Source organism: Zonotrichia albicollis, chromosome 6 (assembly GCF_047830755.1).
Source record: "Zonotrichia albicollis isolate bZonAlb1 chromosome 6, bZonAlb1.hap1, whole genome shotgun sequence".
Classification (NCBI taxonomy): domain Eukaryota; kingdom Metazoa; phylum Chordata; class Aves; order Passeriformes; family Passerellidae; genus Zonotrichia; species Zonotrichia albicollis.
The window spans coordinates 4,435,052-4,442,505 of NC_133824.1; positions in this window are offsets into that span (position 1 = coordinate 4,435,052).

A 7,454-nucleotide genomic window follows, 5' to 3' on the forward strand; every position below is an offset into this window, starting at 1 on the left:
GTCTTTGTAAGTGCCTTGTTTGAGATGCTAATTGTACATGCTTTGAAACACTAGCTGCATACCTAATGTCCTTGCATCATTCCCAGATGCTCCTAGTACAACATTAACTGAGATGGCTCTGTACTGCCAGAATTAACATTTGCAAGAAGGACTCTTTATTGTGTGATAATTTCTTGGTTTGCTTTCCTAATGAGCTCTGAAAGAGTACTGCCTATGTAGGACAGAGTTATCCCATATATCAGTCTAGATGCTGAGCTTCTCCTCCACCAACCCAGAGGAAATCTGATAAAGATAACATTTATCTTAGTGAATTTAGTAAGACACAGTTCATGCTTTTGTTAAAATCTGGACTACTTGGCAACGAAAATATGTGCTTCTAGCTGAAGATCATAATTATTCAGGTGAAGCAATAAACTCTGATTATGCATTCTATATTGGTATTTACTAAAGCTGTGCTTTTAGGGCCAAAAAAATCTCCTGATGTATTTAGATATGCTTCTGAAAGAGGTCTGGTTGGCAGTGACTAACTAGCAATTCTGGATTTTAAGCCAGACATATTATGGCTCTAGTTCCAAAAGTGAGAACAGATGAGCAGAAAGCAATTTAGAAAGGTACTTTCTAAAAGTACTTTGAATGCCAGGTGCATCAGGATTATTTAATGAATTAATTCTACAAAACTGCAAAGCAGAGTTGGAAAGACATCTCATATGACCTGTAATTATGTTTATTCATACAAAGCCAAGGACATGCAGGGAAGTTCATCAAGATGGAAATAACATGCAAATTAAATAATGTATTAGGAATGTGACTTGCAGAGGTTTCTAGAAAAAGAATGCCCTCCTGTAATTTTCTGTCTTGAGCTACAAAGAAGGAGGCCAAGCCATCATGGTTATTCTTAGTATAAATTCAGAACTGTATTTCTGTCAGATGAAACAAACTTGAACAGTTCTGTAGAACCACAACCAAGAGAGAGATTTCACTTTGAACAAATGGTCTGAGGAAACACAATTTTAGGTAAGTCATCAGAAAGAGCAGCTATGCCCTAAGGAAGAAAAGCTGAAAAATCCCTTCTTTTACTGTCCCAATCCTTTGATGCCCTTTCCTGCAACTTAGCTTTGTGGATCTACTGTGAAGACAGCCAAAACAAGAGACACAAAATGCATTCTGTCATAATTTTAAAAATAGTTTTGCTTTATAATAAAGAACTTGACTGGTTAGAGTGAACTTGCTGATTTTATTTTAAACACTAGACATTTAAAAAGTAACTTGAATTTGACAAAATAAAAGTACTTCCACTCTTTCAGATATATCTAATCCAAATAAAGCAGAAATGAAGAAATTCTGGGCTGTCAGCATCTGAAACAGTTTTAAATTTGTCAATCACAAGAGTCATTGCAACTCCCACAGTGCTGAAAGACCCATTCTGGAGGGGTTTTGTTTTGTCAGTGATGTAGGGGGAATATGCAGAGGTATTTCATGGCAAGTGTTAACCAGCACCCCTCTGGTTAGGAAATAACCTGGTGACTTGGAGTAGCTGTGTGTGTCCTACTTTCCCAGAGCAGAGCAGCTGCATTATACTGACCTGCATATTAACTGGCTAAGAATACCCTGGGCTCAGCTGACTGCAAAGCAGGATTTCAGCATAAAGAGCCAAGTTACATCACAAGATTTGCCTCAGTATGGCAGCAAGCATCTCCTTGAAAGAGATGAAACCCGATTTTTCCCTCTAATTCACTATGCCTGGTTCCTGTAGCCCACAGATAAATTTGTAATGATTAATCAAGCACTTACACAGCTCTTGACAAAATTTCTCAAAGTACCTACTCACAGTCAGCTTTAATCAGAATATCTTACTGCTACTATTCTTTTTATTTTCCAGTGTTCTTTTGTGGAGAGGAAGCTGGGATTCACAGTTCTCCTGTTTTTTCACAAGAAATAAATCTTTTGATCTGTCTGAAACAGCAAGAAAATAACATTAAACTGTGCCTAAGCAGAGTGTTCATCACAGACAGCTATTAAGCCTTAATCTGTGATTATCTGAAAGCACTCCATAATTTTGGTATCTTGTTTTTTATCCCATCAATATCTTGGTAATAAAATGGAAGTACTTTCTGGAACATGAAAAAAGGGTCTATCTAGAATATATGGACAAATTTAATTAATTTCTTGCCTTTTTTTTTTTACAAGTATAGAGTGTCAAATTAAGGAGCATGTCCTGTTTGAAATACTAGAACAAAATCAACCTCATTCACATCTATTTTAAATGCTCACAATCTCCTGTCCTGAAAAATGTGGATCCTGAGCTTGTAGATTTTAAAAATTTCTATGACCTCAAAAACCTTTATTGAAACGTTTCATGATGAAATTTGAAACCTCTAGGTGTGTAGCAGACTCACAGTATAGCACACAGCATATACTGAATTCTGAATAGCTGACTTCAAATATTTTTTCACAGATATTGCAGCATAGCACAATTAAAAAGGTGATAATAATAAAAATTTTTCCAAGTTTTCCTTGACCTTCAGAAGGAAAAAAGACAGCAAGTTTGTACACAGCTCTCTGGACTGTGGGGTGTTCTGCCTGGACACTTCTTTGGCCTTGGCCAAGGCCTCTTTACGTCTTTTTCACAGAATTCCTTTCATACTGGTCACATCCAAGGTAACTTGGCTGTGTGACACCAGAGCTACTTTTGAGCTGTAATTCACACTCAAGAAATATCTAAAAATCTGCCATGCAAATTCTTTCTAGACTCAGGTTTATCAACTTAGCACAAATTTAAGCAGATGTTCGGCAAGATTCTTCAATTCTTTCAATTTCTGTGCCCTCTTTAAAGTAGAGTGATTGAGGTTATTGCATATTCAGTATCCTCAATAAAAATGTGTAATTGATTTCTTTTTTAATCTAGCTCACCCGGATTCCAGCTATCACTGCTTAGTAAACCTACTTTCTCAGCTCTTTACACAACTAAAATTCCATTCACAACTAAATCTGAAAGTGTGACCTCTGTATCAGATTGCTTTCTCTTTCCCTGATTTCTAAGGTAAAGCTATCTATGAAGGATTTTTTCTCTTTGCTTCTAGGAAATGTGCTTATAAAGAAGTAGATGCTTTGGAAGTGTTCCTGAACTATGAAGGCCTTTCCAACAATTTTTCTTCTTCCTTTTGCTGAAGTCAGCAGAGCAATTTGATCCCAAAGATATCTTCTTTATAGAAAATCTACCTAATGCCAAAATACATGATCGTTCTTATCTGCTTAAAACCCAGGCCTAGAACTTGCCTTTTGTGCCTCTATTTAAAATGAATTGAAAATTTATTTCCTATTATCAACTTTTCTTTCGTGTCATAATCACCTAACTCAACTTTGAAAAGTTGCCTGTTGTCAGTAATTTGCAAAATCAATACTATTGCATCAAGAATGTAAGTGAATACAGAACATCCTTTGTGACATAATTACCAATAGTATCCAACATTTAGAAGGTGGCTTGAAGGAGAGTTTTGTCTCCAAACCTAACAGGCACACAAAATAAGTAAATAATAATAAAATATGCAGCAGTGCCCAGCTGTCATAGGTACTAAACCCCCAACCTTACTGTTATACTGAATTCAACTCCTACAACATGAGTATGTACAGGGAAAAGAGTGTCAGGTTTATTTCCAGGCTCACTGATACTGGGGCTCTATTAAGTTATTTTATTTTTTTTAACCATGTAACTTTACTATCACTGTTGTTTTTAATGTCTTCATGGGAAGTCTAGGGTTTTGTTTGTCTAGGGACTTTTTAGTCAAACCTTCTGCTGTCCAGAAGGGCTTTTTCTCCAAGCTTCTTGTCCTTCTGAATTAGGATCCCTTGAAACTTCTGGCTATGAATAGAACAAAGCTCTTAACTATGGATAATAAAAGTTACAGCTGCCATCATACCTCTTGTTCTCCCTCCAAAGTTCACAGTTTTATGTAACTGTTCCTGATTTAAGGGAGCTCTGATGGGCATGACATTCTCCTGTGACTCTCCAAGCCATGTAACTGTGTCCTGGTTTTTTGGTCCCATCCCACATGGAGATCACACACATTTCCACAAAAGGCACCACAGTCATGTTAAAATGCTCATAAAACAAAGAGCAGAACCAGAGAAGAACTTTTAACCTGGTGGAAGATAAAGTGTCTTGTATAGCTCAGTTGGCATAGGTATGATGCTTGATTTGTACATATAACTTCAGCTAAGAAGTACAAAATTATGCATTTACTCTGGGAAAGTATAAAACATTATATAAGATCTAAAACTATAAAGAAAATAACTTTTGTTCTAGTCATAAGGGAATATTAAGATAAAGAAAAATTTAAAATATCAAATTTGTGTTTTTATATGGTTAACCTATTAATTTTGTAACAAACACCACAAAAAGTAATTTATGATAAGCCTGACCAATTATTCTGGGACCTTATTAATGTCCCATGAATCCAGGCCTTTCCATGCTCATTCTCTGAGCTTTCCTATGCAGCTGAGCTTTACATATCTAAAGAAACATATTATATATGTTATATTATGTATATATAATACAAATTATAATTGGCATTTGTTAGTAGTGGAATTGTTGACTTTAGCTACAACAAATATATTCTTGTTCAACAGTAAGCCCTTTTAGAATTCCTTCTGAGAGAAATTACTGACAGTTTTCACACTCCCTGACACATACTTCAAGAAGCATAAACTTTTAGGAAAAAAGAACGTGTACACACAGCCCATGGTCCATGCAATTATTGCTGCCACCTGCAGTTCTTCAGTACAATTACATTGTATGAGATCGATTTTGTTCTTTGCCTCTTAAGTAGCTTTTTCACCAGAAAAAATATTTCTTCTAAGTGACTATTGATCCTGTTTCTAGAATGACTCACCTTTTTTTGTGACCTACAGATCTTATGATCACTTTAGCTTCCAGCAAGCAATGAGAAAGCACAAAAGAACACAGCCTGGGAAGCAGTTTTAAGAAAACATGAAGCTTTGCTCAGACAGATATCCATTCCCAGCTTTACATTTCATTATGATAACACAGATTTTACATGTATAATTCCATGTCTTAAAGCAAACTAGACATATATTACCACATCTTTATACTTACATCATTCTTCTGAAATCTACTCTTAAGCAGTTTCAGTTAGTGCTGTTTTGTTTTCCTCCAGTAAACCCTGAAGCACTGAGATAACATGGCAAAACTGTCTCAGAACTCAAACAAAATTAATTTTAAAGCAATGCTATAAAAGCATTAAGGCTACAACACCAAACACTCAGAAGTCAAGTTAAATGCTGGAATTGAAATTCTTTATGCAAACATTTTTTAATTTCTCTGTGGCTTATAAAAAACAAAAAAAAAAATCCAGCAACACAGAAAAAGCCTTTGATTGAATTAAGAATAAACCCAGTTTTTCCTGTGTGCTATTTCAACACCTTGAACATTAAATACCTTCCTTTCAGCTTTTGCTTTGTTCTTTTTAAATAACTTTCACATAGCAAGGAGTTCTATGAAATTGTGTAATTAAAGATTCTAAAGATCCTATTAAAGAGGATGCAAACATATACAGAGACCAAGTGTGGGACTAATCCTCAGGAAACCAGGAAATGCACAGGGGAGACTTTCTGGTAAGGAGTGTCCTGTTGGTGAGCTGGGTCAGCTGTCCCAGCTGTGTCCCCACAGCTCCTTGTGCCCCCCAGCCTCCTTGCTGGGGCTCAGTGTGAGGAGCAGAAAAGGCCTTGATGATGTCCAAACACTGCTCAGCAATAACAAAAACATCTCTGGGTTATCAACGCTGTTTGCAGCACAAATTCAAAATATAACTCCATGCTGGCTGCTGTGAAGAAAATTACCTCTACCCGATGAAAACCAGCACAATCTCTTGGTGGAAAAATTGATCTCGTTCAGAATTTCCTCCAAAATTAACTCTGACACAACCAAGTTAGGAACCTTTTTTTTTTTTTTCAAGCCTAAAAGTGAAGCAATAAAAAACTGGGACCAGTTAAAATAGAGTAACCATAGGAACAAAATGTCTATATTTGCTAGCCCTCACTGCATAACAGAATAAAAAGACTACAGGTTATTCACAAGTCATGAAGAAAATATGTGTTTCACACAGTCACAGAGGAACTGGGATTAAGCAGAGCTGGGAAAACTTCGATGGTTTGGTATGAGATTACATTCTCCCAGTGCACTTGTCAAACAACTTTGACAAAAGCAATCAGCCTGCTTTTGAAAGCTGAATAACACAACCACAAAAGAGAAAACAGAATGATGTGACTGGAGATTAGACAGTATAAAGGCATGTGATCCTGCAGACATATGCAAAACCTTCCATGAGTTTTCACATGCTTGAAATGACATATATCCCTAAGTCTGAATCACTGGGCCCACATTAACTGAGAGATTAGAAAGGAAAATACTTTCTTAAAGCTTGAATATTATTATAAAAGTAGCACCCTTAAAATTCTAAGCACCTCAAAAGGAGAGCACACAAGCAAATTTAGCAGGATATTGCTGGATAAAATGCTTGGACATATATTGGAATACCTCAGCCATTTTCTGAAGTACAAAAGTTACTTTGGTGCAAGTACATGTTAGAAGGCATTTCCCTCCATGGAATCTGAATGTAAGAGGGTTTCAGCCTAAAAGGCACATCCTATAGTATTTACACTATACCATGACTGTTTTTAATCTAAGAAAACCATGAAAGTTACATCATTATGCCTGAGTGTAACTGCCACACTTTATCAGGGCAGTGGTAAAGAGCCACAAGGCTGCTTTATGGAAGCAGACAAGCAAAGCAGCTGTCAGATCACTGCAATCACAGTCACTGTGCAAAGAAAGGAACCTGTCGTACTCAAGAAAGCATTTTGGTGCACAGGCTCTTGGTACAGGCACATGTGTCTGAGAGAAAGGAAGAGAAATGCATTGAGAAGCACCCCAAAATCCAGCTTGAAGGCACTACAGAAAACAAAGAGCCGAAGTAAGCACCAAGAAGGTGAACCAGACATAAACGCAGAACTTTCAAGCCTGAGCACTGGCTGAAAGCCAACTTTCTCAGTGGCTTAGAATGGTGAGCAAATAACCTCACCCTTACAGTCTGATTTCTCCTGTGGGCTGAGCAGCAGCTCATTTACACACCCTTTTCTGGTTTTGACACCATGATTAATTTTTCCACCTAATTAACTAACCTGCAGGATCCTGTATTTTGGCCAACTGCTTGGGTCAGAGCTGGAGCACCAGGATTGAGAAGGGCAGAGTCCTCTAAGACATTGCACCAGTGCATGTACTGATCCAGATATTGCAGAAACTGCAGCAACACAAGCTGTAATTTTAATTTCTTGGTGTTCCTGCATGTTTTACACGTGTACTTAATGCATCTTCTTGTCAGAATACTGAAAACTCTCTGAAAACACAAAGCTACAAAAAAATGAAGCCAGTGCACCCC